Here is a 14,533-nt window from a genome sequence, read left to right as displayed (position 1 = left end):
GAAAGCGGAGGCGATGGGCCGGGGCGTTCCGGACCCAGCCCCGCTCGCCCGAGGACGCGTCGTGCTGCCGGCCGGGGCGAAGGGGCCGGGGGATAACCCCCGCCCCAGCGGGAAGCCCCCACCCCCCCCCTCCCGGCGGGGAGGAAGGAGCCGAGACCTCGGGCGAGGACACCCGGAGGGTCGGGGAGGGGGAAGCGCTCGCCTTGCCGAGGCCGCAGACAAAGAAGGCGACGGGCGGGCGCTGCGGCCCCGCTCCCGCCGCGGCTCCGTCCCTCGCCGCCGCCGCCGCCTGTGTGTCCGGCTGAACCATAGAGATCATTTAAGGCGGGGGGAGAGAGGGGCTCATCCGCTGCCCACGTGACTGGACATGTCACTCAACCGGCCGGCGCCATCTTGAAGAGGGAGGGGGAACGCTGCCCCCAGCTAGTATTCAAGATGGCGCGGGACGGCGGGAGGGCACTATTCAGAGAGAAGCGCTGCGCCAGAGCGCTGCGGCTCTCCCTTCGATTCCCGCCGGACTGCGCAGGAGGGTGTTACGCTTGTCCGGGGGGATGCCGGGAGGGGGAGAATCTCCCGCTCTCGATCCGGGACTCCCCAACAGCCGCGGGAAACGCCGCGGCTGGAGCGGGGCCCACGGGAAGTGTAGGCGGGCTGAGGGGGAGCAGGCGCCCTCACACTGGGGCTTTTTCACTAGAATCGCGCTCTGAGAGAAGCGCAGCGCCGGGGCCGGGCTTTCTGGCCCTGCAAGGCTGTGGGTGGCGGGGCAGGGCAGGTTCCGCTGCCCCGGAGCCGCGGCCGGCCGGGCCGAAGAAGGCGCGGAAAGCTGCAGGGTGGCACTAAAATGTTGTACTTGCTGGTTACGTGTGGTTTTTAGTCACAGGAGTAGAGAGGCAACTCGCAGCAGCTCTGGTGCTGGTGCAACGCGACGGTCTCCGGGCGAAGGCGGGACACCGCGGCCGGGCTCGGGGGCCCGCGGCAGAGCTAACGCGTCTCCTTACCGCTAGGCAAAGGGGGCTCTGGGCTTTAACTTTTAAAATAAATCAGGTTTGCACTCTAAAGCTTTTTTTTTTTTTTTTAATACAATTAGAAAACTTGGAAGCTTTTATATTTCTAAATGGAGATAGACCCCAGGGCGATCACTGCACGCCAGAAACTGACCTCAAAGACTCTGAACCTCTACAAAAGTTACTAACATTTTTACCATTCGTTTTGGCCTTCACCACTAACACATCTTACGAAAAAAATCTATTGAAAAAACAGCTATCAATACACAAGGGGAATTAGGCTGCAAGAGTTAAAAAAAAAAGTATAATTCAGGTTGCAAAGACTATTAACATCAATGATGCAGAATATGGCAATAACGCACCTTGCAGCCAGACCTTAAATGAAACACAGCTTTGCACTGGAAGCTCCAATGCTACAATCTACAACATCGGTTCAGAATAAAATGCAATGCCTTTAGTTAACAACTTGCAACAAATGTATAGTTGAGAAAGTCAGGCTAGAAAGCAGCTAAAACATTGCCACCTTAAAGAAAAGACCAAAGATCAAACTACTTCATGATTGTGCAGCTTCCTGCTTTTAAAGTTGCTACCTATATTAGGCACCAAGGGGGAATTAGATCACTGATTGCTTGTTTAAAAGACATTTAAACCAGTGACATTCTGTCAGAGGAAACATGCCAAGAGTTTCTGTATGCTTAAACTACGTATGTTCTTGATACTGACTGACATTCTACAGCTGAGAAAATGGAAGCATCCAGTAACTTTGTAACTGGTTCTGGAAGGGACTGATTGACCTCCTTCAGGCCACTTTCAATTCCTGTTTTCCTCAGTAAAGCTGTGTAATACTATTTCTCATAGGGACAGTAAGACTTAATTGTTCTGCTTTTTGAGGTCAGCTCAGGAGAGGCAAAAGTATTACAGTGAGATGGATGCACCAAGGCAATGTATGCTCCATTCCTGCTCAGTTAATTTGGTGTACACATAAAAACTCAATTCTGAGAAAAAAAACAATCTAAAATCAGGAAAGTTCAAGTGTTTAATAAAATAATAATAAAAAAAGCAAAAGCTAGATATTTTCACACCCTTTTTCCTATCATTTTTTTTCAGACATTTAAACTATGACTATATTACAAAAAAGTACTGATAGTGAAAAAAATAATTCTTAGTCAGAATATTGAACTTTTTAGCTAATTCGAAGTTAATTTTTACCGTTTTTTTTCTTCCAGTGTGCTCCCTTCCATTCTAAAGCTATTTCAACTATATAATGTAAAGCAACTTTTACACATTTCATGTCTCAATGACTTGTTTTCCTCAATTAAGGTCTCTTTTATATCCATTACTTAGACTGAAATCCATCTTAACATCATGAGTACATTTAGTTTCTCGGACAAGGAATTTGCAATTTCTATGTGAGGAAAATCAGCACTTCTGGGAGAAAGTAAAGTGTAAATTTAAACCACATAATTGAGATAAATTTAATTACTTATAAGAACAGGCAGATAAATAACAGTAGAATACTGCTTCCTCTTGGAAGTTTGGTAAGTTTATTACTTGAAACATTTTGTAGTCTTTCCTGTACAGGCAGAAATTGTTATTTTTAAATTGTTATGTCACTGAAACTAATGGCAGGTATTCAACATACATCACAATTTATTATATAGCAAATCAAAACATCTACACTGATATTTTCTTTTTAGATTTGCATTTGTCTAAAAACTAGAAGTCCAAGAAGCTGTTAAAGTAGATCCTGGAAAGCAAGGAAAAAGGAACTAAAAGGTTAGAAATTATGCATGGCTGCATATGGATGCAAGTACTAACCCGCAAGCTTCCAGAGCCTAATGTTTGTTGGAGCCTTGTTGATTCCCTCACGCTGTCCCATACCCTGTAATGCACAGTTCTGAAAGATTTTGAGGACTGGTGCCGCCCTTGGTTACCTTCAGTAACTCAAGCTGTGCTTACTGAGAGTGTGAATGTACAACTTGACTTTCAAAGAAGTCAAGCTTCCTAGCAAATGGTTTCTCTTTTTCCTCAGACATGAGAAATTCAAGTGACAGAAATAAGCATTCAGGCACTAAGTTATAGGTATCAGAAGCAACTGTAATCTTGCGGACCTGAAACAACTGCGTAGAAACCAGCAGTTAAATGCTATTATAAAAAAAAAAAAAACCAGAACAATTATCTGATTAATGTACAAAACTGTAGCAGGACTGGAAATTTTTAGTTCAGTTTACTGAGTTCATGAAGACAATAATGTCATGTACTCATGCAAATTGGGAAACCCGTGAAAAACCAAGGCAGGTCAGTAGCAAGGAGAATTTAAGGTTCAAAAAGAGCTCTGCCTTCTACACTGACAGTGAATGTTGAGCTCTTAAGTCTTCATCTAAGTATATAAACCAATGCTATGAGTACAAGGAAGTCATAGCACGTTGTCCCTTGCAGATGCAGGATACAACAAATGAAAACTTGAATACAATCTCGAGGGGGGGGGAAGAAAAAAAACCAGCCAAGCCTCATAGTAGGCCCCTGCAAAGGACATGTAAAAAACCCCAAAAGCAAACAAAAAACCGCAAAGGAAATGCTCTTAGTCGAGCTCAAAGAAACCCTATAGCACCATAAACACATTATGATAGCAAAGTCAGTTGCATGTACTGTAGCTGGCCGAGCCACTGACTGAGATTCATCTTCTCCATTTTGAGATGTCTGAAGTAATCTGAAAAACACCCCACCCACCACAAAACACCAGATGCCCAAGCCTGAACTAGTCGTCCTATGCTCCTGAAGCAGGAACCGGCACTTCCACATAGCGACTGAGGTGACCTCCTTTAGGATGGAACCGATCCCCTGGTAGGCCTATTTGTCTTCCCTGCCTACAAACAAAAGCCAGGACAGCTAATCTCAGAGCAGACCTCAAAATTTCAGTTACCCAAGAGGAATCCAGCTTGTGCCTCTCCAAGCAAATGCTCCATACTGCCTGTCATTAAGTATGATCAAAGGATGAACGGTTTCTGTCAAAGGTGACTTGTTTTTAATAATGATTTAAATAAGCTGAGAACTATGCTTTAAGCCTTATTTTGCGCCTGTATTTATCTCTCCTAAAATACTGGTTTTTATTATTTCATTAGCAATTAATTGTTTGTTTGCAATTAAATATAGTCATTGCACTAAGATTGGCAACCTTTTATAACTAGGGAATACATCTTATATACTTAATTCTACAGCTTATTAGATGCTAAATGGTTACATTTTATTTTATCAGAAAATGGTTGAGTACATTTTTTCTTGATTATTTAACACTTCATTGGTTTTGCATAGAGCCCTATCTGGAGGCAAAGTAGAATAATATGAAAAACGGCATTCAAAATAGTTCTTAGATTGATCTGTTTTAAATCTACAGGACACATGCATGAAATACATCTTGTTAATAAAGAGGATAGAACTGATCTGTTTCTAGCTGGCACTACCTTCAGCTTTTAGAGACAGTAGATTTTTACCTTCATAGATCTACGAATGGAAGGGGAAAAAACCCACAAGCTTTTGCCATTCCCAATCTGTTTCCAAGTTAGAACTAGTTGTTTAAATTGAGCTAGTTAAAGTTAAACTGAACTCCAAGAAGCAGCTATAGCTGTCAGACTGTGGTTTAGCACTTCAAAGACTTGCTTCCTGATTCTTTCTCTATAAAGAGGAAGGGTTTTGTGCAACTCCATTCATCAATTCAGTGCATTCTCTTTAAGACTTTGGCATCACATAGCTGCCTTTTTCTTCCCCCCTCCCCCAACCCCGAGATTTTAAGAGATTATAGCGCATACAGCTATAATAGAGGTTACTGATTTAATATTTTGAGAGAAAGTATTTAATTTAAATCAGTCTTTCAAAAAAAATTATCTTTCCTCATTTGTTCTAGGGTAGTACTATGTGCAGACTCTGGGGCTCATTTTAGAGGTAAGGTAGTAGTACCACGTTGTGCTACACCACCAAGCTCTGAGGCACGAACAGATGTTCAGTAAGTGGATCTGCAAGTATTAGTTGTGATGTACTCCAGAAACCAGTTCTTTGTCCACACACATCAGCAGTACTATCCTGTCACCTTCCATGTTTTCTCATGAGAGAGGCTGATCAAAACCAGACTACTCTCTGTGCTTTTTAAAGGTCCTCTGTTGGTGGCAATCCAGTTTTGGCTGCCATTTCTCTGTGGAGCCTCTCAGTCCCTGCCCTCATGACCAGGCATTAGTCTGTGATGTGATGGGGGAAAGAAGTGAGAGTCTTCTGGCATGGACGCCAGAAACATAAGCAATTCCTTGGCAACTTCAGTATTATTTCCAAGTAAGAAATGGTTAAACATTCAAAAAAACCCAGACCAGACAATGTCAATTTTCAAGTTTTGAAGTCTCTCATCTACATGAGCCTCTACAGTCTTGAGGTTGTCAACTTGGAAAAACCACTGGTCATGGAGACTTCTGCCAAGTATAAGGCAGATATTCTGTACACAGAGAGCAGTTCTGATTCCAGTCTGAAGGTCAGGGTCTTCAATAATAAAACTGTGAAGATGCCAAACAGATACCTGACTTGCAAGGGATTTTCTTTCTTATTTATCTGTTGGCAATCCCTTCTGAAAACAAAACAGACCAAAAACCCCTCAACAGCATTAGACTGACAGGCAGTATGGGCTGAGGCCTTTGAGTATGTTTCAGCACTGCAGTATTTTTGATTGAAGAAAAAGGTGGTACCTGTACTTAACTCATCCCTTCCGTAAGGAACATGCTTCAGGTGAAAAGAGGATTACACTTCTGACAAATGAGACTCCTTAAGAAATTCTCTGGATCACCAATGGGAAAAATGTGTTAATATGGAGTGGAAAGCATATCATACTGATTTTAAAAATAAGCTTATCTGAGAACTTCTCTAAACACAGGTTACAAAGTAAATTTGAGCAATGAATACTCTCATCTCTTGCTAACAAAATGCTGCAGTTAGTACAGTAAACACATAGCTATCTTATCCTTTTTATCGGATCTGTTTCATAATCAAGACACATACTTAAATAAACTCAGAAATGGATCAGGTTTTTTAGCATGTTACTCTCTAACTGATAGGACACAAGGACTATTACATTCTGAATTGGGAAAGTGGATAGTAACTAATGCATTGTAGTTCTTCTATTTGATGCATTCCACAATGCAACACAAAACCCTGTTTTGTTGGTAACACTACTCAGTACTATTTTTATCACAAGAATTCCATCCTATCTTTAATACACACCTTATTTCTTTAAAAACAACACACATTATTTGAAGAAATCTTTTACAACAGTGTGAGCCGAGATCAGGTGTTTGATGCACAACTGAAAAATGCAGATTTATTTTTTTAAATAAAGTTTTGACCAGATAAAGACAACTACACAATCATTGTATAGATTAAATGTTATAATAGCAAATTATGGATTATGAGCAGAAATGTATCAGTTGCAAAAGTTTATATAAAAATTTAATTTTTAATTACTTAGAAGACATTAAAGCTTGGTTTATATTTATATTATCAGAAACTGTTGCAAAACATGTTTTCAGATCTAGTTCTTGATGGTGTTAATGACAGCTGTTTGCACTGACAGCAACCTTAACACTGGAGCAATTTTCTAAGGAAAACCATCAAAACTTTTGAAATTCAAGTCTCCTATTCAAGAAACCTGGCAAAATTAAATGAAAAAATCTAGCTGCTGCTTAACAGCAGCATCTTACAGTCATCTTGATGAACTGCATCCTGTTTTTTGGGAAACCATTTCGCCAGTTGAGATGTGGAGTTACAATCCTGTTTTGTAACATACTTGTAATACATCTGTCAATTTGCTACTGATTTATTAAGTACTGTCTTTTATCCTTATATTGTGTTCAGAGAAGCTACATGTAGAATCCCAACCTGCACATTCTAACCCTGATCAATTAATACTTGCTTTTAGGGTCTTGTCTGCTTGGCTAGACTTTGTTTCCTTGTTTTTTTATTGGTACTTATGAAAAAGTCATGTGAAACATTTAGCAACTAGTTCTTATCCCCATTCACAAGATCTGTCACTTTTTCACAGAAAGAAATTAGACTGGGCTTATGTGACTTGATCATAGCAAATACTTGTCAGCTGTTATGCATGTCATGGATATCTTGCTGATGCCAATAGCAGATCTTAATTTTTACTTGTCAGGAAAAAAAGACTTAACGTCAGGCCAGTTGAGCTATAATTTCTATCTTCTTCTCCATTTTATCCTTAAAAAAGTTAAAGCAATGTTTTTTGCTTTTTTCAGTCATCTGGTACTCCTTGTTTTACATTAATTTTCAAAGATGATCTTAAAAATGCTGAAGTTCCTTAGATCAGTTCTTTAAATATCAGGAAGAAATTCTTCAGGTCCAGTGGATTTGACAACATATAACTACTTTTTGTTCCATTCTCCTTTTTCTAGGTAAGCTTCTTCAATCTTTATCACTTGTATCAATTGTACAAGTAATACACTGGCAGTTATTTTTTACTTTTTGGACCAGTCATCTATAACAAACTACAACAAACAAAAAAATTCAACACAAACTGCAAATCTGAACCAAACACGCAATCACTTGTGTCAACAGCCATCTTTTTTAAAGTAGTCTGCACTTCTGTTAGCACAAATCTTTCACTACTTACGTATTTATTCTCTTTCAGTTGACAGTTGTATCTCATCTACTTTCATCCCTATCTGTTAACACTGTTCTTCAGTGGTATCTGAATTTTCACTTTCCAGAGGCCTCCCCTCCTTGTGTTCGAAGTCAATGAAATTTCTTGTTTAACTGAACTGGTCTATTATTACAGTTGGTCTCTTTCTCCTGCACCGGGATATACTTTCAGTCATGACCTTCCCATCTCCAAAGAACTGTGTTATCTCCTCAGTTCTTCTCTTACCTCAGACTTTCCTTCTGTGAGATCTTACCTATGAATTTTCTGTGGTCTGCCTTCTTGAAGTCCAGTAATTTTTATTCTGATGTTCTCTCTCCACCCTAAGAATCATGAATATTTAATTTCACTATCTTTCTTACACAAGTTGTCTTAAACCATCTGATTTTTTTCCTCACTTGCTGCTGTTGTAGTTATTCTCGATCCCAGCAGCTGGTTCCTAGAGGGTGTAACATTGTCTGTCCTAAATTAGATTGATGCTTTGCAAATGACATAAATCTTAACACTACAACTCAGCTATGAAACAAGACTTACATTTGATGAGTTCTTAAAATGTGATGCCACCTTCATGTGAGGAAAGTATTCTTATCCAGAAAGCATGCTTATATGCTGGTGTGCACAGGTCCTACTGAGGCTCTCTGTTTGAGAAGCTCTTTCCTGAGACTTGAGATAAACTAAACACTGCACAGACCTTACTCACTAAATTTATTCATAATCTGCAGCCAGGAAAAACTGTCCATATCCTGTTAGCCTTGTAGCAGTTATTTAGAAAGCTGCAGGAATCAGTGAGGCCTCCAACAGTTTACAACCCTACCTAAGCATTTTTACCTAAAGATTACAGAGATGAAAATACTGAAACTAACCTGCATGTGCACACACGAATCGTTAAAAAAGGATAGGTTTTTTGTACCAAGCCAGGCTCGTAACGAGCACTATAGATTATCTTAGAATATTTTATCGACAAAACTGGAAGACATCTGTCAGAATTCTTAAAGTGATACAATCTCTTGCCCTAAGCTAAATGGGTAAGAAAAATGTTATTCATTGGTACCACAAAAGCCACATTTTCATAGCTGATTCCTTCACAATACCATACACATACTATGCACATGTACACAGACTATAAAGTTTTATGATACTCCCCTTCCCTGTTGAAAGGTGACATAGAGAACAATAACAGAATGAAAGATCCAAATAGATGGACAGAAAATGCACACAGAATATTTTATTTACTGAAAGTTCTGCATCCCTGGAAATGAGGGGCATTTCTGCAAATGATAACTTCTATTGCAAATTTGTTTGAGAAAAGCCATTCTCATATATTCAAAATTTTTTACTGCCAGCTTATCAGGTTCCTTTCCAGGAGCAGAGGTGTGCTCTTGGACAGAGCCTGGAAACTCGTGAGTATTGCATTATATTAGCCCAAGTTTAGATCCCTCAGGTTCTGATCCTTTAATTTTAGTTGCATTGCTTTTTTCATTAATTATTTTTAAGTTAAATTTTTAATAAAACACTGCAGCTTTAGTAAAGCAGTTTTAATTATTGTTTCCCAAAGAACAACCACATCTATATACAACCAATTTTCAGCATTCCCTGTAACAAGGTTGCTTCAAAACCTGGCTTTTTACATTGGTAACGCTCAGTAGTAACAGCCAAGTTCTTAATCAAATGTTTCTAATGAACAGTAGATGTGAAAATAAACCTAAAAGACCCCACTGGAATAAAAAACCCACACATTTTCAAAACTGTTTTCTACAATGGAAAATTACTATATTAATCCTTAAGTGATTTCCAAGGACAGAAAAAGGAAATAATTATTTTATGTTATGTCCCTTGTAGACTTTCTTCTGTAACATACTGCCCGTTCACGTTATATGTGCAAAAAGCCACTGCTCAATCATGCAGTTCTGACTCAACTTTAAGATTCGTATGATTCACTTAGCTGTTTGTTAAGTTTCACCTACCATATAAAGCTTCCTTCTTCCTGACCATTTTTATATTCATCTAGCAGCAGCTTCCTCTTTCTGCTTTTCATGCAATTTCACCATTTGGGGTAAAAGACTTCTGTGTAATTCAAAACCTAAGGAGATCCTTTCTTTGCACATCCCTGCCATCATCATTATCTCTGTATCTGCAACTAAATGAAACTTAAAGGCTGTAAGAAGCAAAGACATTTTTGAGTTCTACTGTATTTCTTCACAAGGAATAAGCAGCCTTGTCTAATACACTTTCCAACATTCAAGAAAGTAATACTGCAACTGTAATATGGTTATATCAGTACTGCAAAACACACATTTATAATTGAAACAAACCTGTGAACCCTAAAGAGTATTTACTCCCCAGATGAAATCTATGTTCTACACAGAGTTCTACATAATTTCTATTGGGCTAGTACTTGTCTTGATATGCAGAATACTGTCTAGGCAAATAGGGTCTGCCCCCAAAACTCAGATGTGAAGAAAAGCACACAGAGAAAAGTATTGTCAGAAAATCAGGGTGGAAAATCCAGGGAGAAAGAACGAACATTGATGTATCTGAGTATTCCTCAATAAACAGTGTCTTAAAGTAACCGATCAGATAGAAAACCAGTAACTAATAATGTAGTAAAAGTTAGCAAGTGCTTACAGTTAAGTCACTTAAAGAGATCAGATAAACGCCCACCATGATCAGATTCCTGTCTTAAGCCACACAGTAACTAGTTTGGAGAGAGAGAAAGAAAATAAAATGTCTACCAGATTACTTCTTAGTGGTAAAAGCTCGTCATAGGACTGTTCTGTAGCGCTTAAGCAACATTCATGACTCAGCAGTAACTGACTGCTTTCTCTCTAAACAAAAAATATGATGGAAGACGGTTCTCTAAATTTAGCTTAAAAAAAATCAAGGAGAAAAAAGCAACTCTTTGGTTAGACTGAATTCTTGCTTACATGCACAGCTCACGAAGTCCTCCTGATTTGAAGAGTAAAATGAAGGAACCTCAAAGAAACAGTTTTATAGTGCTACATTTGGAACAACTGAAAATGGTCTCAAAATCCAAAGGAATAGCACATACCCTTTTCAACTGACAGATGATACTCATGCTTCAGTCAGGCTTTTTTTCATTGCTGAAACAGGTGTCGAGCAGTAACAATTCACTCTGCTTCCTCAGTAAATGTTTGTCTTCCACTAGATACCCAGTCATACAGGATAAATAATTGCTACAGGAGCCTTAACTGCTTGCGTAAACAAAAATGTAACTTTATGGACCTCATCATTTGCATGGCCCAATGCCTAAATAAAATAGGAATTATGAAGCATTTACTTTTTATTCCACATGATCGTAGAAGATGACTTTATTAACTGTAAACATTGTTAATATTTTTACTTCTTTTATTCCTATATAGTTTATTTCACATATAGCAAATTTCCAAATTACTATTTTCAAGAAAACCAAACTAGAATTTCTGCAGATCTTCTCTTATAGCTACATCTAGATAGACAACATAAAGAACAAGGCTAAATGGTACATACAATTTACAATGCATGTTAAAATTTGTTTAAGGTGAAGGAGAAAACAAAAGAGCTCAGATTAGAGTTGCTAGTTCACATTTTGTTACAGTAAGCAGGGTCTCAACTGAATTTATATGAGTATCAAGGCATATAAAGTGAACTATATATATAGATCTACATTCTTTTGTCAGAACAAGTAAAACTTCAAAAACACTGAAAGAAGAATGTTGTGAATACAGCAGCATATAAAGGTACTACAGAAGAATGCTTTTGTCTCAACTCCAATATGATATTATTCCACTTTTTTTCTTGCATTATCATGAACTAAAATCAAAACCCAACCAAACAGGAAAAGAAAAGAGGATGACAGCAGAACTTACTGCTATATGTAAGGACACAGCTGGAATATCCTAGCATTGCCATCACGTAATCTGAAACTAACTTCCAAGAATTATGAATACACTCTAAGTTACTAGAGTCTGAGGCTATATGACAAAGGAAATTCCTAAGAATTAGACATGGTAGGCCAGGTCTTTTGGGAGAGTGCTGTTCATTTTTTCCCCCCCTTGTAAAGTCAAGCAGTAGAACCTTCATTGCATACAATGAAACATGAATTAAGCTAAGTCACAGCTTCTGAAACACTGTACAATACATTAAAATTTATCACATTTTTAAAGCACAAAAAGTTACTGGAAGTTATCATCAGCCAACGTCTTAACAGTAAATTCTTTTCACTTGTGCAGAAGTTCAACTAACTTTTTCAAAAGTTGCTGTTCTCAAGGCATACAAATATTCTATCAGTATTTTGCTGATAGAAATTAAACTGCGTACATGTACAGATGCAGACCATGTCTGTGCACTAGTCTGGATCCCAATTTAAGGAGAACCTGCATTCTAAGTGCCTTATTTGTAACTTTCTGATATACTCCACTCTAAACAGCCTTACAGGCATGCAGTAGGCTCTGCAGTCAGAATGCGCATGATTCGCGATACAACTGTGCACAATTCCTTCTTTCACTTGTAGAGCCGCCCCTTATTCAGGAGGATTCAAGCTGAAGCTCATAGAAGATGCCTGTCCATATAGGAAATGAGCAGCAAGCTACAAATTTGAGGTGAACAACTAGTGAAAGACACAAAACTGAACTGTATAGAAAAAGATGAGAAGAAAATATGCTTCCCCCCCAACAACAGTACTACTCTGAACTTCTAAATGAATTCCTGTGGAATACATTGGTAACTAGTACTTGTGTTTGCCATGTGCTGAGGAAAAGAAAGGCATTAACCTCACTAAAAATATCTTGCCTGAAGAATTCAAGGCTGGCTATGAGAACGTTTGCTGTTTGGCAAGAAGAAACAACTCACAGTGAGTAAAAAACCCAAAGCCTAACATCTGCAGAATACAATGACAAATTACTGAAGTTTCACAGAGGTACCCCTACTTGCCCTTGTAAATAACCAACAGTGGCCATGTATTTCATGCAGCTTAATATCCAGTAACATTCCACAGTTCACCAATAGAACAGGCGGGGAAGCAGGCACGTGTACAAGGGAACAAAATGGATGTCCAGATAGATTAGCATCTCTGGTAACAAGCAAATAACTACCGTAGGTTACTTGTAAGAGTAAGACTTTATAATGTTCCCAGCTTGAGGCATCTGTTTCTTCTTCTTAATTAGTTACCACGTAATCTTAAATCCTTGTGTACGTTAAGGCAATGGTCATGGCATTGAGACATACAAATTTTCCCAAGTAATCAAAATTCTTGATACGAACCTTCTAAGAATTTGTAAAACCCTTGCATTTTCTCTTTGAATACCCAACCCACATCTTCTTTAAAGTTGGGGAGAAGGAAAAAGGGTGATTGTGGTTATATTCAATCAGCAATTAATGCTTATTTTCTGACTTCCAGCTGCTATATATTTCTATATGATCAGCTGTACCCCTTTTCTAGCTGATTTCAGTGACACAATGCAGACTTCAATCCTGAAAATGCCCAGGTGTTTTACTTTTCATGACTAAACAACCCTACACACTTGAAAATTACTTGGACATGGGTCTACTTGATAGGTAAAGTTAAATAAATTTCTTCAGAAACAAGATTTGCGCTGCTAGAAACATGCAAAAATGTGAAACATATATTCGAAAATGCTCTTTGCATTAAAGCAGCCCTAAGAATATTTAGCAAAAGGTACAAGTAGGAAAAAAAAAGAAACTGATGCTTCAAGTTGGAAGAAATGCTTGAGTGCCGGACAAGAAGGCACAGTGAAGGGAATAATTCTTATTCACAGGCAAAATTAGTCAATGAAAAGCCTCTTTTCTAAACTAAGTAACTTTGTTTTTAGTTCTCAAACTATTTATACAAGCAAGCAGTTTGAATATGGTCAAACTCAGCTTGCATGTCTAAAACATGCCTCAAACAGCACAGGTATTATTCATTTTGTAATCAAAAGGAAAGGAAGGAAAGTTAGCTCACTGGCAGTTGATTTAAAAACCTTTTGAAGATTTATGTGCATAGGTGGTAAAATAGTCCAAGCTCTAGAGTCAGGAAAGACTTATACACCCCCTTTTTAACATACAGATGAAGCTGAAGATTTATTGAAAAAACAATTAGAAACTGTTAGAAACAAACTCATTCACAGTTTGGTCTGCACACCTCTGTCCAGATATTCTGGTTAAGAAGATATATTGTAAACCAAATGAATACCCTTCTTTCCTGCCTTCCACTTTGTTTCTTTAATGACCTCATAGACCTTGACTTATCTTCCACTAATTAGGAGAACAGTTGCCAGATTTTCACTTTCGGAGTACAGATAATGGTGTTATCTGTATGTGGGACCCAGTTCTGCAGTATACTGCAAGTGTTCCTCCAAATAAGCTGTTTTGACATAAATTCTAGTAACGAGAAGCATTTGTGTCCTTAATGTAAACTGTGTGTTCTCTAAAAACTACCCATGATTGTCGATTAAGTTCTATGGGACTTTGGTCACAGAGCAATGTGCAAAGCCTTGAAGCCTCTTAAACATTTACTGTATTTTGGAACAGAAAGCTTTTAAAAAGGACCATAAACTGAAGCCGTATGGGGGCACGCCATTCAAATCCATGCTTGTGTAACGTTATTCACACAGGGTATTTCTAACCCTGACACTTCATCACACCTCCAACTTGAAGCTCCTACAACTTCTACATCTATGCACATGTACCATTCAATGTCCCTTTAGCCAGGAAAGTGTAAAGCAAACAGATATAATACCATTTCTTACACATGATAATCTCTTTTAATATCTACAAAAGACTTTAAGGAACAAAAACCTAAAGGTAAGCTCCGAAATTCTGAAATCCATAGAAAGGCACCTGT

At 38.6% G+C, this 14,533-nt stretch overlaps 1 long non-coding RNA gene across 1 annotated transcript; it reads left to right on the top strand.

The window, feature by feature from the left end:
* The first annotated feature begins 202 nt into the window (after positions 1 to 202).
* On the top strand, positions 203 to 13,436 carry LOC121089296. The gene is made up of 2 exons (XR_005828185.1): positions 203 to 2,780; positions 3,701 to 13,436. It is a non-coding gene; the product is annotated as an uncharacterized LOC121089296 (long non-coding RNA).
* Positions 13,437 to 14,533: the final 1,097 nt, after the last annotated feature.

The sequence above is a fragment of the Falco naumanni genome, chromosome 5 (assembly GCF_017639655.2).
Source record: "Falco naumanni isolate bFalNau1 chromosome 5, bFalNau1.pat, whole genome shotgun sequence".
Lineage (NCBI taxonomy): Eukaryota > Metazoa > Chordata > Aves > Falconiformes > Falconidae > Falco > Falco naumanni.
Note: the sequence above shows the minus strand (reverse complement) of the source record. Positions and strands in the feature narration are given on the sequence as shown.